The following is a 25,865-nucleotide window of genomic DNA, read 5'->3' on the forward strand; positions in this document are numbered from 1 at the left end:
CCTGCCTCTGAGCCAAATTTGGATCCAATTTGCCACTTCGCCCTGAATCACATGGGCTTTTACTTAGAAAATGCATAATCATTAAATGTTATCCTGCCTTCATGGGAAAACATCATTAATTGACTGATGATCTTCATTTGCACAACTAAAGAAATGATAACTGAAGGAGAGTCCTTAATTGAATAACTTATCTGTGCTCTGCACTTTACCTCTGAATCCATAAACCATTTTGGACACTGTGCTTTAGAAGTCTGCTTCAAAATGTTCATTGCTGGTAACATGTACATGAGACGTTAGAAACAGTGAGATAGACTATAGTGCAAGGGACTGGTTATTGTGAAACAGCAAAGAAAATATACATTCTGGAAGAATACCATCGAAAAGAAGTGTGGCCCTAACAGCCAAAAAGAATATGAAGTGCTGAGCCCTTTTCAGCAAAAAATTATTTTTCAAACATTTCTCTGACCGAATCTTCACAAAACAAAAATGATGCTTTTAAAGTCATTAAACCCGAATTTTCGTGCACCCTAATCTTCTGAATCAGATGCCTCTCGTTGTGCCGACTGAATCCATGTCCCTTTCAATATTCTGCTGACATGCACACTATTAAATGTGCAACTAACTTATAGAATCAAAGAATAAGGGAATGGATGCAGCCCGTCGAGCCCATGCCAACTCTCAACAAGTCTCACTCCCCTGTCATTTACCCACAGCTGTGCAATTTTTTTCAGTCGGATACTGATACAACTCCGTTTTGAAAGATAAGATTGAGTCTGACTCCACCGCCCTTTAGAGAAGTCTATTCCAGATTCTAACCACTTGCTGAGGAATGGCCACTCCTGTTCCGATGTATAAAGGCAGAGAAAAACGGGATCAATTCCTGCCACACTCACAACCTTGCTAAATCTAGCACCGTTATTCTATTCTCGTGACACAAGCTCCAGAAGTGACGTCCAGCTGTTGAGGTTAAAGCTCTGGTTATGTTCCCAACAATGTTACTGCCACAGCGTTTCCGTAGTGTAGTGGTTATCACGTTCGCCGAACGCGCGAAAGGTCCCTGGTTCGAAACCAGGCGGAAACATTATGCAAACGTGTTCAATTAATGATTAGATAAAATTAAATCATTCACATTTGTGGTGCAATATTAACACAGTGCAGTGTCTCACGATGCTGGTCCATTTGCTGATTTCTCTCTACAGTTCTGCACACACTCAAATTCTACACAGTGTATCTCACTCCCTCCCGTTTCCAGCCCTGACGCTGGAGAAACCATATCTCAAAGCTGCACATTCCGTGCATTCAGGTCAGCTGTGAGAGATTATTAAAGGATCCTGCCACGCCACCACGCTTCACAACAGAAAATTAAAGCCACAAACAAACCCATCGACTAATCGCTCTTCCCCAGCTCCAGAGTGAGTGAGGGCGGGACAAGCCCTAACTTCCGCTCCCACACTCTCCAATCAGCCGCTGCCGGTGGAAAGCGGAGAATGCAGCATCAAACAGCGGTTTACCGCCCTTCACTGGGCTGCAAAATGCCACCGTTCGAGACAACGCTCCCCGTGCTCCGAACAGCAGCCTCATAAAATGCTTCATCTCAGCTTCCTGAGTTCGAGCCCCAGCTTGCACGAACACTTCTTCACTGGAAACAGCATTAATTATCTGATTGCCACGTTTTGCATCATGAAAGTAATCCTAACCGATAATTATATAATCATAGAGGTTTACAGCATGGAAGGAGTCATTTAAGCCCATCGTATCTGCACCGGCCAACAAATGCCCAGTTTTAGGTGTGTACCCCTGCACCTTATTGCATTTCATGTGCACATCTAAGAACTGGTTAAATGTGGTGAGGGTTTCTGCCTGCACCACACTTTCAGGCAGTGAGTTTGAGACCCCCACAAACATCTGCATGCAGAATGTTCACTTCAAATCCCCTTTAAACCTTACACTAATTACTTTTAAATTATGCAGCCTGGTTGTTGACCACTCCACTATGTGAAATAGACCCTTTTAATCAACAATATCTAGGCCCCTCCTATTTTTATACACCTCAATGCTGTCGCCAATCAGCCTTCTCTGTTCCAAGGAAAACAAACCCATCCTATCCAATCTGTCCTCATAGCAAAGTTGCTCCACTCCCGGCAACATCTACGTAAATCTCCTCTGTACCCTCTCCAGCGTATTCACGTTCTTCCTTCAATGCGGTGACCAGAACTGCACGCAGAACTCCAGCTGTGGCCTAACCACTATTTTATACAGTTCTAGCATAACCCACTTGCTGTTCTGTTCCTTGCTTCTGCCAATAAATGCAACCATTCCATATGAATTCTTAATCAACTTTTCCAACTGGTCAGCGACCTTCAGGGATCTGTGGACAAGCAATCCCAGTTACCTTTGTTCCTCTACACTTCTCAATGTCATACCAGTTGATGTGTATTCCCTTTCCTTGTTAGCCCTCCACAAATGCGCGATCTCTCATTTTCCACTGCTCTACCACCTTATCAGTTGATTGTTATCTTCCTGGAGTCTCCAGCTTTCTTCTTCATTATCAACCACACTGCCTATTTTAATAACACCTGAAAACTTCGGAATCATAACATCTATATTCAAGTTTAGATCATTGATAAATACCATAAAAAGCAATGGATCTGGCACTGAAAACTGTGGAACCCCACTGGAAACATCCTTCCAGTCACAAAAACACCCATCAAACATTACCCTTTGCTTCCTGCCTCTGAGCCAAATTTGGATCCAATTTGCCACTTCGCCCTGAATCACATGGGCTTTTACTTAGAAAATGCATAATCATTAAATGTTATCCTGCCTTCATGGGAAAACATCATTAATTGACTGATGATCTTCATTTGCACAACTAAAGAAATGTTAACTGAAGGAGAGTCCTTAATTGAATAAGTTATCTGTGCTCTGCACTTTACCTCTGAATCCATAAACCATTTTGGACACTGTGCTTTAGAAGTCTGCTTCAAAATGTTCCTTGCTGGTAACATGTACATGGGACGTTGGAAACAATGAGATAGACTGTAGTGCAAGGGACTGGTTATTGTGAAACAGCAAAGAAAATATACAATCTGGAAGAATACCATCGAAAAGAAGTGTGGCCCTAACAGCCAAAAAGAAGATGAAGGGCTGAGCCCTTTTCAGCAAAAAATGCTTTTCCCAAACATTTCTCTGACCGAATCTTCACAAAACAAAAATTATGCTTTTAAAGTCATTAAACCCGAATTTTCGTGCACCCGAATCTTCTGAATCAGATGCCTCTCGTTGTGCCGACTGAATCCATGTCCCTTTCAATATGCTGCTGACATGCACACTATCAAATGTGCCACAACTTATAGAATCAAAGAATAAGGGAATGGTTGCAGCCCGTCGAGCCCATGCCAACTCTCAACAAGTCTCACTCCCCTGTCATTTACCCAAAGCTGTGCAATTTCTTTCATTAGGATACTTATCCAACTCGGTTTGAAAGATAAGATTGAGTCTGACTCCACCGCCCTTTAGAGCAGTGTATTCAAGATTCTAACCACTTGCTGAGGAATGGCCACTCCTGTTCCCATGTATAAAGGCAGAGAAACACGCGATCAATTCCTGCCACACTCACAACCTTGCTAAATATAGCACCGTCATTCTATTATCGTGACACAAGCTCCAAAAGTGTAGTCCAGCTGTTGAGGTTAAAGCTCTGGTTATGTTCCCCACGGTATTACTGCCACAGCGTTTCCGTAGTGTAGTGGTTATCACGTTCGCCTCACACGTGAAAGGTCCCCGGTTCGTAACCGGGCGGACACATTATGCAAACGTGTTCAATTTATGATTAGATAAAATTAAATCATTCATATTAGTGGTTCAATAATAACAGAGTGCAGTGTCTCACGATGCTGTTCCATTTGCTGATTTCTCTCTGCAGTTCTGTACACACTCAACTTCTGCACAGTGTCTCTCACTCCCTCCCGTTTCCAGCCCTGACGCTGGAGAAACCATATCTCAAAGCTGCACATTCCGTGCATTCAGGTCAGCTGTGACAGATTATTAAAGGATCCTGCCACGCCACCACGCTTCACAACAGAAAATTAAAGCCAAAAACAAACCCATCGACTAATCGCTCTTCCCCAGCTCCAGAGTGAGTGAGGGCGGGACAAGCCCTAACTTCCGCTCCCACACTCTCCAATCAGTGGCTGCCGGTGGAGAGCGGAGAATGCAACATCAAACAGCGGTTTACCACCCTTCACTGGGCTGCAAAATGCCACCGTCCGAGAAAACGCTCCCCGTACACAAAACAGCAGCCTCATAAGATGCTTCATCTCAACTTCCTGAGTTCGAGCCCCAGCTTGCACGAACACTTCTTCACTGGAAACACCATTAATTATCTGATTGCCACGTTTTGCATCATGAAAGTAATCCTAACCGATAATTATATAATCATAGATGTTTACAGCATGGAAGGAGTCATTTAAGCCCATCGTATCTGCACCGGCCAACAAATGCCCAGTTTTAGGTGAGTACCCATTCATCTTATTGCATTTAATGTGCACATCTAAGAACTTGTTAAATGTGGTGAGGGTTTCTGCCTGCACCACACTTTCAGGCAGTGAGTTTGAGACCCCCACAAACATCTGCTTGCAGAATGTTCACTTCAAATCCCCTTTAACCCTTACACTAATTACTTTGAAATTATGCAGCCTGGTTGTTGACCACTCCACTATGTGAAATAGACCCTTTTAATCAACAATATCTAGGCCCCTCCTATTTTTATACATCTCAATGCTGTCGCCCATCAGCCTCCTGTGTTCCAAGGAAAACAAACCCATCCTGTCCAATCTGTCCTCATAGCAATGTTGCTCCACTCCCGGCAACATCTACGTAAATCTCCTCTGTACCCTCTCCAGCGTATTCACGTTCTTCCTTCAATGCGGTGACCAGAACTGCACGCAGTACTCCAGCTGTGGCCTAACCAGAATTTTATACAGTTCTAGCATAACCCACTTGCTGTTCTGTTCCTTGCTTCTGCCAATAAATGCAACCATTCCATATGACTTCTTAACCAACTTTTCCAACTGGCCAGCTACCTTCAGGGTTCTGTGGACAAGCAATCCCAGTTATCTTTGTTCCTCTACACTTCTCAATGTCATACCAGTTGAATTGTATTCCCTTTCCTTGTTAGCCCTCCACAAATGCGTGATCTCTCACATCTCTGGATTAAATTCCATTTGCCACTGCTCTAACCCCTTATCAGTTGATTGATATCTTCCTGGAGTCTCCAGCTTTCTTCTTCATTATAAACCACACTGCCTATTTTAATAACACCTGAAAACTTCGTAATCATAACACCTATATTCAAGTTTAGATCATTGATAAATACCATAAAAGCAATGGATCTGGCACTGAAAACTGTGGAACCCCACTGGAAACATCCTTCCAGTCACAAAAACACCCATCAAACATTACCCTTTGCTTCCTGCCTCTGAGCCAAATTTGGATCCAATTTGCCACTTCGCCCTGAATCACATGGGCTTTTACTTAGAAAATGCATAATCATTAAATGTTATCCTGCCTTCATGGGAAAACATCATTAATTGACTGATGATCTTCATTTGCACAACTAAAGAAATGTTAACTGAAGGAGAGTCCTTAATTGAATAACTTATCTGTGCTCTGCACTTTACCTCTGAATCCATACACCATTTTGGACACTGTGCTTTAGAAGTCTGTTTCAAAATGTTCCTTGCTGGTAACATTTACATGGGACGTTGGAAACAGTGAGACAGACTGTAGTGCAAGGGATTGGTTATTGTGAAACAGCAAAGAAAATATCCATCTCGAAGAATACCATCGAAAAGAAGTGTTGACCTAACAGCCAAAAAGAAGATGAAGTGCTGAGCCCTTTTCAACAAAAAATTCTTTTCCGAAACATTTCTCTGTCCGAATCTTCACAAAACAAAAATGATGCTTTTAAAGTCATTAAACCCGAATTTTCGTGCACCCGAATCTTCTGAATCAGATGCCTCTCGTTGTGCCGACTGAATCCATGTCCCTTTCAATATTCTGCTGACATGCACACTATTAAATGTGCCACTAACTTATAGAATCAAAGAATAAGGGAATGGTTGCAGCCCGTCGAGCCCATGCCAACTCTCAACAAGTCTCACTCCCCTGTCATTTACCCACAGCTGTGCAATTTTTTTCATTCGGATACTAATCCAACTCCGTTTTGAAAGATAAGATTGAGTCTGACTCCACCGCCCTTTAGAGCAGTGTATTCCAGATTCTAACCACCTGCTGAGGAATGGCCACTCCTGTTCCTATGGAAAAAGGCAGAGAAACACGGGATCAATTCCTGCCACACTCAGAACCTTGCTAAATTTCGCACCGTCATTCTATTCTCGTGACACAAGCTCCAGAAGTGTAGTCCAGCTGTTGAGGTTAAAGCTCTGGTTAAGTTCCCCACTATCTTTCTGCCACAGCGTTTCCGTAGTGTAGTGGTTATCACATTCGCCTAACACGCGCAAGATTCCCGGTCCGAAACCGGGCGGAAACATTATGCAAACGTGTTCAATTAATGATTAGATAAAATTAAATCATTCATATTAGTGGTTCAATGGTAACAGAGTGCAGTGTCTCACGATGCTGTTCCATTTGCTGATTTCTCTCTGCAGTTCTGTACACTCTCAAATTCTACACAGTGTCTCTCACTCCCTCCCGTTTCCAGCCCTGACGCTGGAGAAACCATATCTCAAAGCTGCACATTCCGTGCATTCAGGTCAGCTGTGAGAGATTATTAAAGGATCCTGCCATGCCGCCACGCTTCACAACAGAAAATTAAAGCCACAAACAAACCCATCGACTAATCACTATTCCCCAGCTCCAGAGTGAGTGAGAGCGGGACAAGCCCTAACTTCCGCTCCAACACTCTCCAATCAGCCGCTGCCGGCGGAAAGCGGAGAATGCAGCATCAAACAGCGGTTTGCCGCCCTTCATTGGGCTGCAAAATGCCACCGTTCGAGACAACGCTCCCCGTACACCGAACAGCAGCCTCATAAGATGCTTCATCTCACCTTCCTGAGTTCGAGCCCCAGCTTGCACGAACACTTCTTCACTGGAAACACCATTAATTATCTGATTGCCACGTTTTGCATCATGAAAGTAATCCTAACCGATAATTTCTAATCATAGAGGTTTACAGCTTGGAAGGAGTCATTTAAGCCCATTGTATCTGCACCGGCCAACAAATGCCCAGTTTGAGGCGTGTACCCCTGCACCTTATTGCATTTCATGTGCACATCTAAGAACTTGTTAAATGTGGTGAGGGTTTCTGCCTGCACCACACTTTCAGGCAGTGAGTTTGAGACCCCCACAAACATCTGCATGCAGAATGTTCACTTCAAATCCCCTTTAACCCTTACACTAATTACTTTTAAATTATGCAGCCTGGTTGTTGACCACTCCGCTATGTGAAATAGACCCTTTTAATCAACAATATCTAGGCGTCTCCTATTTTTATACACCTCAATGCGGTCGCCCTTCAACCTCCTCTGTTCCAAGGAAAACAAACCCATCCTATCCAATCTGTCCTCATAGCAAAGTTGCTCCACTCCCGGCAACATCTACGTAAATCTCCTCTGTACCCTCTCCAGCGTATTCACGTTCTTCCTTCAGTGCGGTGACCAGAACTGCACGCAGTACTCCAGCTGTGGCCTAACCAGAATTTTATACAGTTCTAGCATAACCCACTTGCTGTTCTGTTCCTTGCTTCTGCCAATAAATGCAACCATTCCATATGACTTCTTAATCAACTTTTCCAACTGGTCAGCTGCCTTCAGGGATCTGTGGACAAGCAATCCCAGTTACCTTTGTTCCTCTACACTTCTCAATGTCATACCAGTTGATGTGTATTCCCTTTCCTTGTTAGCCCTCCACAAATGCGCGATCTCTCACATCTCTGGATTAAATTCCATTTGCCACTGCTCTACCCCCTTATCAGTTGATTGATATCTTCCTGGAGTCTCCAGCTTTCTTCTTCATTATCAACCACACTGCCTATTTTAATAACACCTGAAAACTTCGTAAGCATAACACCTATATTCAAGTTTAGATCATTGATAAATACCATAAAAAGCAATGGATCTGGCACTGAAAACTGTGGAACCCCACTGGAAACATCCTTCCAGTCACAAAAACACCCATCAAACATTACCGTTTGCTTCCTGCCTCTGAGCCAAATTTGGATCCAATTTGCCACTTCGCCCTGAATCACATGGGCTTTTACTTAGAAAATGCATAATCATTAAATGTTATCCTGCCTTTGTGGGAAAACATCATTAATTGACTGATGATGTTCATTTGCACAACTAAAGAAATGTTAACTGAAGGAGAATCCTTAATTGAATAACTTATCTGTGCTCTGCACTTTAGCTCTGAATCCATAAAACATTTTGGACACTGTGCTTTAGAAGTCTGCTTCAAAATGTTCATTGCTGGTAACATGTACATGAGACGTTGGAAACAGTGAGATAGACTGTAGTGCAAGGGACTGGTTATTGTGAAACAGCAAAGAAAATATACATTCTGGAAGAATACCATCGAAAAGAAGTGTGGCCCTAACAGCCAAAAAGAAGATAAAGTGCTGAGCCCTTTTCAGCAAAAAATTATTTTTCAAACATTTCTCTGACCGAATCTTCATAAAAGAAAAATGATGCTTTTAAAGTCATTAAACCCGAATTTTCGTGCACCCGAATCTTCTGAATCAGATGCCTCTCGTTGTGTCGACTGAATCCATGTCCCTTTCAATATTCTGCTGACATGCACACTATTAAATGTGCCACTAACTTATACAATCAAAGAATAACGGAATGGATGCAGCCCGTCGAGCCCATGCCAACTCTCAACAAGTCTCACTCCCCTGTCATTTACCCACAGCTGTGCAATTCTTTTCATTCGGATACTTATCCAACTCCGTTTTGAAAGATAAGATTGAGTCTGACTCCACCGCCCTTTAGAGAAGTGTATTCCAGATTCTAACCACTTGCTGAGGAATGGCCACTCCTATTCCTATGTATAAAGGCAGAGAAACACGGGATCAATTCCTGCCACACTCACAACCTTGCTAAATATAGCACCGTTATTCTATTCTCGTGACACAAGCTCCAGAAGTGTAGTCCAGCTGTTGAGGTTAAAGCTCTGGTTATGTTCCCAACAATGTTACTGCCACAGCGTTTCTGTAGTGTAGTGGTTATCACGTTCGCCTAACACGCGAAAAGTCCCCGGTTCGAAACCGGGCGGAAACATTATGCAAACGTGTTCAATTAATGATAAGATAAAATTAAATCATTCAGATTAGTGGTTCAATGTTAACAGAGTGCAGTGTCTCACGATGCTGGTCCATTTGCTGATTTCTCTCTGCAGTTCTGTTCACATTCAAATTCTACACAGTGTCTCTCACTCCCTCCCGTTTACAGCCCTGACGCTGGAGAAACCAGATCTCAAAGCTGCACATTCCTTGCATTCAGGTCAGCTGTGAGAGATTATTAAAGGATCCTGCCACGCCACCACGCTTCACAACAGAAAATTAAAGCCACAAACAAACCCATCGACTAATCGCTCTTCCTCAGCTCCAGAGTGAGTGAGGGCGGGACAAGCCCTAACTTCCGCTCCCACACTCTCCAATCAGCCGCTGCCGGCGGAAAGCGGAGAATGCAGCATCAAACAGCGGTTTACCGCCCTTCACTTGGCTGCAAAATGCCAACGTTCCAGACAACGCTCCCCGTGCTCTGAACAGCAGCCTCATAAGATGCTTCATCTCAGCTTCCTGAGTTCGAGCCCCAGCTTGCACGAACACTTCTTCACTGGAAACAGCATTAATTATCTGATTGCCACGTTTTGCATCATGAAAGTAATCCTAACCGATAATTATATAACCATGGAGGTTTACAGCATGGAAGGAGTCATTTACGCCCATCGTATCTGCACCGGCCAAAAAATGCCCAGTTTTAGGTGTGTACCCCTGCACCTTATTGCATTTCATGTGCACATCTAAGAACTGGTTAAATGTGGTGAGGGTTTCTGCCTGCACCACACTTTCAGGCAGTGAGTTTGAGACCCCCACAAACATCTGCATGCAGAATGTTCACTTCAAATCCCCTTTAACCCTTACACTAATTACTTTTAAATTATGCAGCCTGGTTGTTGACCACTGCACTATGTGAAATAGACCCTTTTAATCAACAATATCTAGGCGTCTCCTATTTTTATACACCTCAATGCGGTCGCCCTTCAGCCTCCTCTGTTCCAAGGAAAACAAACCCATCCTATCCAATCTGTCCTCATAGCAAAGTTGCTCCACTCCCGGCAACATCTACGTAAATCTCCTCTGTACCCTCTCCAGCGTATTCACGTTCTTCCTTCAGTGCGGTGACCAGAACTGCACGCAGTACTCCAGCTGTGGCCTAACCAGAATTTTATACAGTTCTAGCATAACCCACTTGCTGTTCTGTTCCTTGCTTCTGCCAATAAATGCTACCATTCCATATGACTTCTTAATCAACTTTTCCAACTGGTCAGCTGCCTTCAGGGATCTGTGGACAAGCAATCCCAGTTACCTTTGTTCCTCTACACTTCTCAATGTCATACCAGTTGATGTGTATTCCCTTTCCTTGTTAGCCCTCCACAAATGCGCGATCTCTCACATCTCTGGATTAAATTCAATTTGCCACTGCTCTACCCCCTTATCAGTTGATTGATATCTTCCTGGAGTCTCCAGCTTTCTTCTTCATTATCAACCACACTGCCTATTTTAATAACACCTGAAAACTTCGTAAGCATAACACCTATATTCAAGTTTAGATCATTGATAAATACCATAAAAAGCAATGGATCTGGCACTGAAAACTGTGGAACCCCACTGGAAACATCCTTCCAGTCACAAAAACACCCATCAAACATTACCGTTTGCTTCCTGCCTCTGAGCCAAATTTGGATCCAATTTGCCACTTCGCCCTGAATCACATGGGCTTTTACTTAGAAAATGCATAATCATTAAATGTTATCCTGCCTTTGTGGGAAAACATCATTAATTGACTGATGATGTTCATTTGCACAACTAAAGAAATGTTAACTGAAGGAGAATCCTTAATTGAATAACTTATCTGTGCTCTGCACTTTAGCTCTGAATCCATAAACCATTTTGGACACTGTGCTTTAGAAGTCTGCTTCAAAATGTTCATTGCTGGTAACATGTACATGAGACGTTGGAAACAGTGAGATAGACTGTAGTGCAAGGGACTGGTTATTGTGAAACAGCAAAGAAAATATACATTCTGGAAGAATAACATCGAAAAGAAGTGTGGCCCTAACAGCCAAAAAGAAGATAAAGTGCTGAGCCCTTTTCAGCAAAAAATTATTTTTCAAACATTTCTCTGACCGAATCTTCATAAAAGAAAAATGATGCTTTTAAAGTCATTAAACCCGAATTTTCGTGCACCCGAATCTTCTGAATCAGATGCCTCTCGTTGTGTCGACTGAATCCATGTCCCTTTCAATATTCTGCTGACATGCACACTATTAAATGTGCCACTAACTTATAGAATCAAAGAATAACGGAATGGATGCAGCCCGTCGAGCCCATGCCAACTCTCAACAAGTCTCACTCCCCTGTCATTTACCCACAGCTGTGCAATTTTTTTCATTCGGATACTTATCCAACTCCGTTTTGAAAGATAAGATTGAGTCTGACTCCACCGCCCTTTAGAGAAGTGTATTCCAGATTCTAACCACTTGCTGAGGAATGACCACTCCTGTTCCTATGTATAAAGGCAGAGAAACACGGGATCAATTCCTGCCACACTCACAAACTTGCAATATCGCACCGTTATTCGATTCTCGTGACACAAGCTCCAGAAGTGTAGTCCAGCTGTTGAGGTTAAAGCTCTGGTTATGTTCCCAACGATGTTATTGCACCAGCGTTTCCGTAGTGTAGTGGTTATCACGTTCGCCTAACACGCGAAAGGTCCCCGGTTCAAAACCGGGCGGAAACATTATGCAAACGTGTTCAATTAATGATAAGATAAAATTAAATCATTCATATTGGTGGTTCAATGTTAACAGAGTGCAGTGTCTCACGATGCTGTTCCATTTGCTGATTTCTCTCTGCAGTTCTGTTCACACTCAAATTCTACACAGTGTCTCTCACTCCCTCCCGCTTCCAGCCCTGACGCTGGAGAAACCATATCTCAAAGCTGCACATTCCGTGCATTCAGGTCAGCTGTGAGAGATTATTGAAGGATCCTGCCACGCCACCACGCTTCACAACAGAAAATTAAAGCCACAAACAAACCCATCGACTAATCGCTCTTCCTCAGCTCCAGAGTGAGTGAGGGCGGGACAAGCCCTAACTTCCGCTCCCACACTCTCCAATCAGCCGCTGCCGGCGGAAAGCGGAGAATGCAGCATCAAACAGCGGTTTACCGCCCTTCACTGGGCTGCAAAATGCCACCGTTCCAGACAACGCTCCCCGTGCTCCGAACAGCAGCCTCATAAGATGCTTCATCTCAGCTTCCTGAGTTCGAGCCCCAGCTTGCACGAACACTTCTTCACTGGAAACAGCATTAATTATCTGATTGCCACGTTTTGCATCATGAAAGTAATCCTAACCGATAATTATATAATCATAGAGGTTTACAGCATGGAAGGACTCATTTACGCCCAACGTATCTGCACCGGCCAACAAATGCCCAGTTTTAGGTGTGTCCCCCTGCACCTTATTGCATTTCATGTGCACATCTAAGAACTTGTTAAATGTGGTGAGGGTTTCTGCCTGCACCACACTTTCAGGCAGTGAGTTTGAAACCCCCACAAACATCTGCATGCAGAATGTTCACTTCAAATCCCCTTTAACCCTTACACTAATTACTTTTAAATTATGCAGCCTGGTTGTTGACCACTCCACTATGTGAAATAGACCCTTTTAATCAACAATATCTAGGCCTTTCCTATTTTTATACACCTCAATGCGGTCGCCCATCAGCCTCCTCTGTTCCAAGGAAAACAAACCCATCCTATCCAATCTGTCCTCATAGCAATGTTGCTCCACTCCCGGCAACATCTACGTAAATCTCCTCTGTACCCTCTCCAGCGTATTCACGTTCTTCCTTCAATGCGGTGACCAGAACTGCACGCAGTACTCCAGCTGTGGCCTAACCAGAATTTTATACAGTTCTAGCACAACCCACTTGCTGCTCTGTTCCTTGCTTCTGCCAATAAATGCAATCATTCCATATGACTTCTTAATCAACTTTTCCAACTGGTCAGCTACTTTCAGGGATCTGTGGACAAGCAATCCCAGTTACCTTTGTTCCTCTACACTTCTCAATGTCATACCAGTTGATGTGTATTCCCTTTCGTTGTTAGCCCTCCACAAATGCGCGATCTCTCACATCTCTGGATTAAATTCAATTTGCCACAGCACTACCCACTTATCAGTTGATTGATATCTTCCTGGAGTCTCCAGCTTTCTTCTTCATTATCAACCACACTGCCTATTTTAATAACACCTGAAAACTTCGTAATCATAACACCTATATTCAAGTTTAGATCATTGATAAATACCATAAGAAGCAATGGATCTGGCACTGAAAACTGTGGAACCCCACTGGAAACATCCTTCCAGTCACAAAAACACCCATCAAACATTACCCTTTGCTTCCTGCCTCTGAGCCAAATTTGGATCCAATTTGCCACTTCGCCTTGAATCACATGGGCTTTTACTTAGAAAATGCATAATCATTAAATGTTATCCTGCCTTCATGGGAAAACATCATTAATTGACTTATGATCTTCATTTGCACAACTAAAGAAATGTTAACTGAAGGAGAATCCTTAATTGAATAACTTATCTGTGCTCTGCACTTTACCTCTGAATCCATAAACCATTTTGGACACTGTGCTTTAGAAGTCTGCTTCAAAATGTTCATTGCTGGTAACATGTATATGAGACGTTGGAAACAGTGAGATAGACTGCAGTGCAAGGGACTGGTTATTGTGAAACAGCAAAGAAAATATACATTCTGGAAGAATACCATCGAAAAGAAGTGTGGCCCTAACAGCCAAAAACAAGATGAAGTGCTGAGCCATTTTCAGCAAAAAATTCTTTTTCAAACATTTCTCTGACCGAATCTTCACAAAAGAAAAATGATGCTTTTAAAGTCATTAAACCCGAATTTTCATGCACCGGAATCTTCTGAATCAGATGCCTCTCGTTGTGCCGACTGAATCCATGTCCCTTTCAATATTCTGCTGACATGCACACTATTAAATGTGCCACTAACTTATAGAATCAAAGCATGAGGGAATGGATGCAGCCCGTCGAGCCCATGCCAACTCTCAACAAGTCTCACTCCCCTGTCATTTACCCACAGCTGTGCAATTTTTTTCATTCGGATACTTATCCAACTCCGTTTTGAAAGATAAGATTGAGTCTGACTCCACCGCCCTTTAGAGAAGTGTATTCCAGATTCTAACCACTTGCTGAGGAATGGCCACTCCTGTTCCTATGTATAAAGGCAGATAAACACGGGATCAATTCCTGCCACACTCACAACCTTGCTAAATATAGCACCGTCATTCTGTTCTCGTGACACAAGCTCCAGAAGTGTCGTCCAGCTGTTGAGGTTAAAGCTCTGGTTATGTTCCCAACAATGTTACTGCCACAGCGTTTCCGTAGTGTAGTGGTTATCACGTTCGCCTAACACGCGAAAGGTCCCCGGTTCGAAACCGGGCGGAAACATTATGCAAACGTGTTCAATTCATGATAAGATAAAATTAAATCATTCATATTAGTGGTTCAATGTTAACAGAGTGCAGTGTCTCACGATGCTGTTCCATTTGCTGATTTCTCTCTGCAGTTCTGTTCACACTCAAATTCTACACAGTGTCTCTCACTCCCTCCCGTTTCCAGCCCTGACGCTGGAGAAACCATATCTCAAAGCTGCACATTCCGTGCATTCAGGTCAGCTGTGAGAGATTATTAAAGGATCCTGCCACGCCACCACGCTTCACAACAGAAAATTAAAGCCACAAACAAACCCATCGACTAATCGCTCTTCCCCAGCTCCAGAGTGAGTGAGGGCGGAACAAGCCCTAACTTCCGCTCCCACACTCTCCAATCAGCCGCTGCCGGCGGAAAGCGGAGAATGCAGCATCAAACAGCGGTTTACCGCCCTTCACTGGGCTTCAAAATGCCACCGTTCGAGACAACGCTCCACCTGCTCCGAACAACAGCCTCACAAGATGCTTGATCTCAGCTTCCTGTGTTCGAGCCCCAGCTTGCACGAACACTTCTTCACTGGAAACACCATTAATTATCTGATTGCCACGTTTTGCATCATGAAAGTAATCCTAACCGATAATTATATAATCATAGAGGTTTACAGCATGGAAGGAGTCATTTAAGCCCATCGTATCTGCACCGGCCAACAAATGCCCAGTTTTAGGTGTGTACCCCTGCACCTTATTGCATTTCATGTGCACATCTAAGAACTTGTTAAATGTGGTGAGGGTTTCTGCCTGCACCACACTTTCAGGCCGTGAGTTTGAGACCCCCACAAACATCTGCATGCAGAATGTTCACTTCAAATCCCCTTTAACCCTTACACTAATTACTTTTAAATTATGCAGCCTGGTTGTTGACCACTCCACTATGTGAAATAGACCCTTTTAATCAACAATATCTAGGCCCCTCCTATTTTTATACACCTCAATGCTGTCGCCCATCAGCCTCCTCTGTTCCAAGGAAAACAAACCCATCCTATTCAATCTGTCCTCATAGCAAAGTTGCTCCACTCCCGGCAACATCTACGTAAATCTCCTCTGTACCCTCTCCAGCGTATGCACGTTCTTCCTTCAATGCGGTGACCAGAACTGCACGCAGAACTCCAGCTGTGGCCTAACCAGAATTTAATACAGTTCTAGCATAACCCACTTGCTGTTCTGTTCCTTGCTTCTGCAATAAATGCAACCATTCCATATGAATTCTTAATCAACTTTTCCAACTGGTCAGCTACCTTCAGGGATCTGTGGACAAGCAATCCCAGTTACCTTTTTTCCTCTACACTTCTCAATGTCATACCAGTTGATGTGTATTCCCTTTCCTTGTTAGCCCTCCACAAATGCGCGATCTCTCACATCTCTGGATTAAATTCAGTTTGCCACTGCTCTACCCCCTTATCAGTTGATTGATATCTTCCTGGAGTCTCCAGCTTTCTTCTTCATTATCAACCACACTGCCTATTTTAATAACACCTGAAAACTTCGTAATCATAACACCTATATTCAAGTTTAGATCATTGATAAATACCATAAAAAGCAATGGATCTGGCACTGAAAACTGTGGAACCACACTGGAAACATCCTTCCAGTCACAAAAACACCCATCAAACATTACCTTTTGCTTCCTGCCTCTGAGCCAAATTTGGATCCAATTTGCCACTTCGCCCTGAATCACATGGGCTTTTACTTAGAAAATGCATAATCATTAAATGTTATCCTGCCTTCATGGGAAAACATCATTAATTGACTGATGATCTTCATTTGCACAACTAAAGAAATGTTAACTGAAGGAGAATCCTTAATTGAATAACTTATCTGTGCTCTGCACTTTACCTCTGAATCCATAAACCATTTTGGACACTGTGCTTTAGAAGTCTGCTTCAAAATGTTCATTGCTGGTAACATGTATACGAGACGTTGGAAACAGTGAGATAGACTGCAGTGCAAGGGACTGGTTATTGTGAAACAGCAAAGAAAATATACATTCTGGAAGAATACCATCGAAAAGAAGTGTGGCCCTAACAGCCAAAAAGAAGATGAAGTGCTGAGCCCTTTTCAGCAAAAAATTCTTTTTCAAACATTTCTCTGACCGAATCTTCACAAAAGAAAAATGATGCTTTTAAAGTCATTAAACCCGAATTTTCATGCACCGGAATCTTCTGAATCAGATGCCTCTCGTTGTGCCGACTGAATCCATGTCCCTTTCAATATTCTGCTGACATGCACACTATTAAATGTGCCACTAACTTATAGAATCAAAGCATAAGGGAATGGATGCAGCCCGTCGAGCCCATGCCAACTCTCAACAAGTCTCACTCCCCTGTCTTTTACCCACAGCTGTGCAATTTTTTTCATTCGGATACTTATCCAACTCCGTTTTGAAAGATAAGATTGAGTCTGACTCCACCGTCCTTTAGAGAAGTGTATTCCAGATTCTAACCACTTGCTGAGGAATGACCACTCCTGTTCCTATGTATAAAGGCAGAGAAACACGGGATCAATTCCTGCCACACTCACAACCTCGCTAAATATAGCACCGTCATTCTATTCTCGTGACACAAGCTCCAGAAGTGTCGTCCAGCTGTTGAGGTTAAAGCTCTGGTTATGTTCCCAACAATGTTAATGCAACAGCGTTTCCGTAGTGTAGTGGTTATCACGTTCGCCTAACACGCGAAAAGTCCCCGGTTCGAAACCGGGCGGAAACATTATGCAAACGTGTTCAATTAATGAGAAGATAAAATTTAATCATTCATATTAGTTGTTCAATGTTAACAGAGTGCAGTGTCTCACGATGCTGTTCCATTTGCTGATTTCTCTCTGCAGTTCTGTTCACACTCAAATTCTACACAGTGTCTCTCACTCCCTCCCGTTTCCAGCCCTGACGCTGGAGAAACTATATCTCAAAGCTGCACATTCCGTGCATTCAGGTCAGCTGTGAGAGTTTATTAACGGATCCTGCCACGCCACCACGCTTCACAACAGAAAATTAAAGCCACAAACAAACCCATCGACTAATCGCTCTTCCTCAGCTCCAGAGTGAGTGAGGGCGGGACAAGCCCTAACTTCCGCTCCCACACTCTCCAATCAGCCGCTGCCGGCGGAAAGCGGAGAATGCAGCATCAAACAGCGGTTTACCGCCCTTCACTGGGCTGCAAAATGCCACCGTTCCAGACAACGCTCCCCGTGCTCCGAACAGCAGCCTCATAAGATGCTTCATCTCAGCTTCCTGAGTTCGAGCCCCAGCTTGCACGAACACTTCTTCACTGGAAACACCATTAATTATCTGATTGCCACGTTTTGCATCATTAAAGTAATCCTAACCGATAATTATATAATCATAGAGGTTTACAGCATGGAAGGAGTCATTTAAGCCTATCGTATCTGCACCGGCCAACAAATGCCCAGTTTTAGGTGTGTACCCCTGCACCTTATTGCATTTCATGTGCACATCTCAGAACTGGTTAAATGTGGTGAGGGTTTCTGCCTGCACCACACTTTCAGGCAGTGAGTTTGAGACCCCCACAAACATCTGCATGCAGAATGTTCACTTCAAATCCCCTTTAACCCTTACACTAATTACTTTTAAATTATGCAGCCTGGTTGTTGACCACTCCACTATGTGAAATAGACCCTTTTAATCAACAATATCTAGGCCCCTCCTATTTTTATACACCTCAATGCGGTCGCCCATCAGCCTCCTCTGTTCCAAGGAAAACAAACCCATCCTATCCAATCTGTCCTCATAGAAAAGTTGCTCCACTCCCGGCAACATCTACGTAAATCTCCTCTGTACCCTCTCCAGCGTATTCACGTTCTTCCATCAATGCGGTGACCAGAACTGCACGCAGTACTCCAGCTGTGGCCTAACCAGAATTTTATACAGTTCTAGCATAACCCACTTGCTTTTCTGTTCCTTGCTTCTGCCAATAAATGCAACCATTCCATATGAATTCTTCATCAACTTTTCCAACTGGCCAGCTACCTTCAGGGATCTGTGGACAAGCAATCCCAGTTACCTTTGTTTCTCTACACTTATCAATGTCATACCAGTTGATGTGTATTCCCTTTCCTTGTTAGCCCTCCACAAATGCGCGATCTCTCACATCTCTGGATTAAATTCAATTTGCCACTGCTCTACCCCCTTATCAGTTGATTGATATCTTCCTGGAGTCTCCAGCTTTCTTCTTCATTATCAACCACAATGCCTATTTTAATAACACCTGAAAACTTCGTAATCATAATACTTATATTCAAGTTTAGATCATTGATAAATACCATAAAAAGCAATGGATCTGGCACTGAAAACTGCGGAACCACACTGGAAACATCCTTCCAGTCACAAAAACACCCATCAAACATTACCCTTTGCTTCCTGCCTCTGAGCCAAATTTTGATCCAATTTGCCACTTCGCCCTGAATCACATGGGCTTTTACTTAGAAAATGCATAATCATTAAATGTTATACTGCCTTCATGGGAAAACATCATTAATTGACTGATGATCTTCATTTGCACAACTAAAGAAATGTTAACTGAAGGAGAATCCTTAATTGAATAACTTATCTGTGCTCTGCACTTTACCTCTGAATCCATAAACCATTTTGGACACTGTGCTTTAGAAGTCTGCTTCAAAATGTTCATTGCTGGTAACATGTACATGAGACGTTGGAAACAGTGAGATAGACTGCAGTGCAAGGGACTGGTTATTGTGAAACAGCAAAGAAAATATACATTCTGGAAGAATACCATCGAAAAGAAGTGTGGCCCTAACAGCCAAAAAGAAAATGAAGTGCTGAGCCCCTTTAAGCAAAAAATTCTTTTTCAAACATTTCTCTGACCGAATCTTCACAAAAGAAAAATGATGCTTTTAAAGTCATTAAACCCGAATTTTCGTGCACCCGAATCTTCTGAATCAGATGCCTCTCGTTGTGCCGACTGAATCCATGTCCCTTTCAATATTCTGCTGACATGCACACTATTAAATGTGCCACTAACTTATAGAATCAAAGAATAAGGGAATGGTTGCAGCCCGTCGAGCCCATGCCAACTCTCAACAAATCTCACGCCCCTGTCATTTACACACAGCTGTGCAATTTTTTTCATTCGGATACTTATCCAACTCCGTTTTGAAAGATAAGATTGAGTCTGACTCCACCGCCCTTTAGAGAAGTGTATTCCAGATTCTAACCACTTGCTGAGGAATGGCCACTCCTGTTCCTATGTATAAAGGCAGAGAAACACGGGATCAATTCCTGCCACACTCACAACCTTGCTAAATGTAGCACCGTTATTCGATTCTCGTGACACAAGCTCCAGAAGTGTAGTCCAGCTGTTGAGGTTAAAGCTCTGGTTATGTTCCCAACAATGTTAATGCAACAGCGTTTCCGTAGTGTAGTGGTTATCACGATCGCCTAACACGCGAAAGGTCCCCGGTTCGAAACCGGGCGGAAACATTATGCAAACGTGTTCAATTAATGATTAGATAAAATTAAATCATTCATATTCGTGGTTCAATATTAACAGAGTGCAGTGTCTCACGATGCTGTTCCATTTGCTGATTTCTCTCTACAGTTCTGTTCACACTCAAATTCTACACAGTGTCTCTCACTCCCTCCCGTTTCCAGCCCTGACGCTGGAGAAACCATATCTCAAAGCTGCACATTCCGTGCATTCAGGTCAGCTGTGAGAGATTATTAAAGGATGCTGCCACGCCACCACGCTTCACAGCAGAAAATTAAAGCCACAAACAAACCCATCGACTAATCGCTCTTCCCCAGCTCCAGAGTGAGTGAGGGCGGGACAAGCCCTAACTTCCGCTCCCACACTCTCCAATCAGCCGCTGCCGGCGGAAAGCGGAGAATGCAGCATCAAACAGCGGTTTACCGCCCTTCACTGGGCTGCAAAATGCCACCGTTCGAGACAACGCTCCCCGTGCTCCGAACAGCAGCCTCATAAGATGCTTCATCTCAGCTTCCTGAGTTCGAGCCCCAGTTTGCATGAACACTTCTTCACTGGAAACACCATTAATTATCTGATTGCCACGTTTTGCATTATGAAAGTAATCCTAACCGATAATTATATAATCATAGAGGTTTACAGCATGGAAGGAGTCATTTAAGCCCATCGTATCTGCACCGGCCAACAAATGCCAAGTTTTAGGTGAGCACCCCTGCACCTTATTGCATTTCATGTGCACGTCTAAGAACTTGTTAAATGTGGTGAGGGTTTCTGCCTGCTTCAAAATGTTCATTGCTGGTAACATGTACATGAGACGTTGGAAACAGTGAGATAGACTGTAGTGCAAGGGACTGCTTATTGTGAAACAGCAAAGAAAATATGCATTCTGGAAAAATAACATCGAAAAGAAGTGTGGCCCTAACAGCCAAAAAGAAGATGAAGTGCTGAGTCCTTCTCAGGAAAAACTTATTTTCCCAAACATTTCTCTGACCGAATCTTCACAAAACAAAAATTATGCTTTTAAAGTCATTAAACCCGAATTTTCGTGCACCCGAATCTTCTGAATCAGATGCCTCTCGTTGTGCCGACTGAATCCATGTCCCTTTCAATATTCTGCTGACATGCACACTATTAAATGTGCCACTAACTTATAGAATCAAAGAATAAGGGAATGGTTGCAGCCCGTCGAGCCCATGCCATCTCTCAACCTATCTCACTCCCCTGTCATTTACCCACAGCTGTGCAACTTTTTTTCATTCGGATACTGATCCAACTCCGTTTTGAAAGATAAGATTGAGTCTGACATTCCCGCCCTTTAGAGCAGTGTATTCCAGATTCTAACCACTTGCTGAGGAATGGCCACTCCTGTTCCTATGTATAAAGGCAGAAAAACACGGGATCAATTCCTGCCTCACTCACAACCTTGCTAAATATAGCACCGTCATTCTATTCTCGTGACACAAGCTCCAGAAGCGTAGTCCAGCTGTTGAGGTTAAAGCTCTGGTTATATTCCCAACAATGTTACTGGCACAGCGTTTCCGTAGTGTAGTGGTTATCACGTTCGCCTCACACGCGAAAGATCCCCGATTCGAAACCGGGCGGAAACATTATGCAAACGTGTTCAATTAATGATTAGATAAAATTAAATCATTCATATTATTGGTTCAATATTAACAGAGTGCAGTGTCTCACGATGCTGGTCCATTTTCTGATTTCTCTCTACAGTTCTGTTCACACTCAAATTCTACACAGTGTCTCTCACTCCCTCCCGTTTCCAGCCCTGACGCTGGAGAAACAATATCTCAAAGCTGCACATTCCGTGCATTCAGGTCAGCTGTGAGAGATTATTAAAGGATCCTGCCACGCCACCACGCTTCACAACAGAAAATTAAAGCCACAAACAAACCCATCGAATAATCGCTCTTCCCCAGCTCCAGAGTGAGCGAGGGCGGGACAAGCCCAAACTTCCGCTCCCACACTCTCCAATCAGCGGCTGCCGGCGGAAAGCGGAGAATGCAGCATCAAACAGCGGTTTACCGCCCTTCACTGGGCTGCAAAATGCCACCGTTCGAGACAACGCTCACCGTACACCGAACAGCAGCCTCATAAGATGCTTCATCTCAGCTTCCTGACTTCGAGCCCCAGCTTGCACGAACACTTCTTCACTGGAAACACCATTAATTATCTGATTGCCACGTTTTGCATCATGAAAGTAATCCTTACTGATAATTATATAATCATAGAGGTTTACAGCATGGAAGGAGTCATTTAAGCCCATCGTATCTGCACCGGCCAACAAATGTCCAGTTTTAGGTGTGTCCCCCTGCACCTTATTGCATTTCATGTGCACATCTCAGAACTTGTTAAATGTGGTGAGGGTTTCTGCCTGCACCACACTTTCAGGCCGTGAGTTTGAGACCCCCACAAACATCTGCATGCAGAATGTTCACTTCAAATCCCCTTTAACCCTTACACTAATTTCTTTTAAATTATGCAGCCTGGTTGTTGACCACTCCACTATGTGAAATAGACCCTTTTAATCAACAATATCTAGGCCCCTCCTTTTTATTTACACCTTAATGCTGTCGCCCATCAGCCTCCTCTGTTCCAAGGAAAACAAACCCATCCCATCCAATCTGTCCTCAGAGCAAAGTTGCTCCACTCCCGGCAACATCTACGTAAATCTCCTCTGTACCCTCTCCAGCGTATTCACGTCCTTCCTTCAATGCGGTGACTAGAACTGCACGCAGTACTCCAGCTGTGGCCTAACCAGAATTGTATACAGTTCTAGCAAAACCCACTTGCTGTTCTGTTCCTTGCTTCTGCCAATAAATGCAACCATTCCATATGACTTCTTAACCAACTTTTCCAACTGACCAGCTACCTTCAGGGATCTGTGGACAAGCAATCCCAGTTACCTTTGTTCCTCTACACTTCTCAATTTCATACCAGTTGATGTGTATTCCCTTTCCTTGTTAGCCCTCCACAAATGCGCGATCTCTCACATCTCTGGATTAAATTCCATTTGCCACTGCTCTACCCCCTGATCAGTTGATTGATATCTTCCTGGAGTCTCCAGCTTTCTTCTTCATTATCAATCACACTGCCTATTTTAATAACACCTGAAAACTTCGTAATCATAACACCTATATTCAAGTTTAGTTCATTGATAAATAGCATAAAAAGCAATGGATCTGGCACTGAAAACTGTGGAACCCCACTGGAAACATCCTTCCAGTCACAAAAACACCCATCAAACATTACCCTTTGCTTCCTGCCTCTGAGCCAAATTTGGATCCAATTTGCCACTTCGCCCTGAATCACATGGGCTTTTACTTAGAAAATGCATAATCATTAAATGTTATCCTGCCTTCATGGGAAAACATCATTTATTGACTGATGATCTTCATTTGCACAACTAAAGAAATGTTAACTGAAGGAGAGTCCTTAATTGAATAACTTAGCTGTGCTCTGCACTTGACCTCTGAATCCATAAACCATTTTGGACACTGTGCTTTAGAAGTCTGCTTCAAAATGTTCATTGCTGGTAACATGTACATGAGACGTTGGAAACAGTGAGATAGACTGTAGTGCAAGGGACTGCTTATTGTGAAACAGCAAAGAAAATATGCATTCTGGAAAAATAACATCGAAAAGAAGTGTGGCCCTAACAGCCAAAAAGAAGATGAAGTGCTGAGCCCTTCTCAGGAAAAACATCTTTTCCCAAACATTTCTCTGACCGAATCTTCACAAAACAAAAATTATGCTTTTAAAGTCATTAAACCCGAATTTTCGTGCACCCGAATCTTCTGAATCAGATGCCTCTCGTTGTGCCGACTGAATCCATGTCCCTTTCAATATTCTGCTGACATGCACACTATTAAATGTGCCACTAACTTATAGAATCAAAGAATAAGGGAATGGTTGCAGCCCGTCGAGCCCATGCCATCTCTCAACAAGTCTCACTCCCCTGTCATTTACCCACAGCTGTGCAACTTTTTTTCATTCGGATACTGATCCAACTCCGTTTTGAAAGATAAGATTGAGTCTGACATTCCCGCCCTTTAGAGCAGTGTATTCCAGATTCTAACCACTTGCTGAGGAATGGCCACTCCTGTTCCTATGTATAAAGGCAGAAAAACACGGGATCAATTCCTGCCTCACTCACAACCTTGCTAAATATAGCACCGTCATTCTATTCTCGTGACACAAGCTCCAGATGCGTAGTCCAGCTGTTGAGGTTAAAGCTCTGGTTATATTCCCAACAATGTTACTGGCACAGCGTTTCCGTAGTGTAGTGGTTATCACGTTCGCCTCGCTCGCGAAAGATCCCCGGTTCGAAACTGGGCGGAAACATTATGCAAACGTGTTCAATTAATGATTAGATAAAATTAAATCATTCATATTAGTGGTTCAATATTAACAGAGTGCAGTGTCTCACGATGCTGGTCCATTTTCTGATTTCTCTCTGCAGTTCTGTTCACACTCAAATTCTACACAGTGTCTCTCACTCCCTCCCGTTTCCAGCCCTGACGCTGGAGAAACAATATCTCAAAGCTGCACATTCCGTGCATTCAGGTCAGCTGTGAGAGATAATTAAAGGATCCTGCCACGCCACCACGCTTCACAGCAGAAAATTAAAGCCACAAACGAACCCATCGAATAATCGCTCTTCCCCAGCTCCAGAGTGAGTGAGGGCGGGACAAGCCCAAACTTCCGCTCCCACACTCTCCAATCAGCCGCTGCCGGCGGAAAGCGGAGAATGCAGCATCAAACAGCGGTTTACCGCCCTTCACTGGGCTGCAAAATGCCACCGTTCGAGACAACGCTCCCCGTACACCAAACAGCAGCCTCATAAGATGCTTCATCTCAGCTTCCTGAGTTCGAGCCCCAGCTTGCACGAACACTTCTTCACTGGAAACACCATTAATTATCTGATTGCCACGTTTTGCATCATGAAAGTAATCCTAACCGATAATTATATAATCATAGAGGTTTACAGCATGGAAGGAGTCATTTAAGCCCATCGTATCTGCACCGGCCAACAAATGTCCAGTTTTAGATGTGTCCTCCTGCACCTTATTGCATTTCATGTGCACATCTCAGAACTTGTTAAATGTGGTGAGGGTTTCTGCCTGCACCACACTTTCAGGCAGTGAGTTTGAGACCCCCACAAACATCTGCATGCAGAATGTTCACTTCAAATCCCCTTTAACCCTTACACTAATTACTTTTAAATTATGCAGCCTGGTTGTTGACCACTCCACTATGTGAAATAGACCCTGTTAATCAACAATATCTAGGCCCCTCCTTTTTATATACACCTTAATGCTGTCGCCCATCAGCCTCCTCTGTTCCAAGGAAAACAAACCCATCCTATCCAATCTGTCCTCATAGCAAAGTTGCTCTACTCCCGGCAACATCTACGTAAATCTCCTCTGTACCCTCTCCAGCGTATTCACGTCCTTCCTTCAATGCGGTGACTAGAACTGCACGCAGTACTCCAGCTGTGGCCTAACCAGAATTTTATACAGTTCTAGCAAAACCCACTTGCTGTTCTGTTCCTTGCTTCTGCCA

At 43.5% G+C, this 25,865-nt stretch overlaps 10 non-coding genes across 10 annotated transcripts; all 10 read left to right on the forward strand.

Annotated features, from left to right (window-relative positions):
* The first annotated feature begins 1,008 nt into the window (after positions 1 to 1,008).
* On the forward strand, positions 1,009 to 1,081 carry trnav-aac (transfer RNA valine (anticodon AAC)). The gene has a single exon. It is a non-coding gene; the product is annotated as a tRNA-Val (tRNA).
* Positions 1,082 to 3,734: 2,653 nt separating this feature from the next.
* trnav-cac (transfer RNA valine (anticodon CAC)) lies at positions 3,735 to 3,807 on the forward strand. The gene has a single exon. It is a non-coding gene; the product is annotated as a tRNA-Val (tRNA).
* Positions 3,808 to 6,480: 2,673 nt separating this feature from the next.
* On the forward strand, positions 6,481 to 6,553 carry trnav-aac (transfer RNA valine (anticodon AAC)). The gene has a single exon. It is a non-coding gene; the product is annotated as a tRNA-Val (tRNA).
* A 2,673-nt stretch (positions 6,554 to 9,226) lies between these two features.
* Positions 9,227 to 9,299, forward strand: trnav-aac (transfer RNA valine (anticodon AAC)). The gene has a single exon. It is a non-coding gene; the product is annotated as a tRNA-Val (tRNA).
* Positions 9,300 to 11,971: 2,672 nt separating this feature from the next.
* On the forward strand, positions 11,972 to 12,044 carry trnav-aac (transfer RNA valine (anticodon AAC)). Its single transcript has one exon. It is a non-coding gene; the product is annotated as a tRNA-Val (tRNA).
* A 2,674-nt stretch (positions 12,045 to 14,718) lies between these two features.
* On the forward strand, positions 14,719 to 14,791 carry trnav-aac (transfer RNA valine (anticodon AAC)). The gene has a single exon. It is a non-coding gene; the product is annotated as a tRNA-Val (tRNA).
* A 2,673-nt stretch (positions 14,792 to 17,464) lies between these two features.
* trnav-aac (transfer RNA valine (anticodon AAC)) lies at positions 17,465 to 17,537 on the forward strand. The gene has a single exon. It is a non-coding gene; the product is annotated as a tRNA-Val (tRNA).
* A 2,674-nt stretch (positions 17,538 to 20,211) lies between these two features.
* On the forward strand, positions 20,212 to 20,284 carry trnav-aac (transfer RNA valine (anticodon AAC)). Its single transcript has one exon. It is a non-coding gene; the product is annotated as a tRNA-Val (tRNA).
* Positions 20,285 to 21,822: 1,538 nt separating this feature from the next.
* On the forward strand, positions 21,823 to 21,895 carry trnav-cac (transfer RNA valine (anticodon CAC)). Its single transcript has one exon. It is a non-coding gene; the product is annotated as a tRNA-Val (tRNA).
* Positions 21,896 to 24,571: 2,676 nt separating this feature from the next.
* On the forward strand, positions 24,572 to 24,644 carry trnaa-cgc (transfer RNA alanine (anticodon CGC)). The gene has a single exon. It is a non-coding gene; the product is annotated as a tRNA-Ala (tRNA).
* The last annotated feature ends 1,221 nt before the right edge of the window (positions 24,645 to 25,865 follow it).

This window comes from Pristiophorus japonicus, chromosome 3, assembly GCF_044704955.1.
Source record: "Pristiophorus japonicus isolate sPriJap1 chromosome 3, sPriJap1.hap1, whole genome shotgun sequence".
Taxonomy (NCBI): Eukaryota; Metazoa; Chordata; class Chondrichthyes; family Pristiophoridae; genus Pristiophorus; species Pristiophorus japonicus.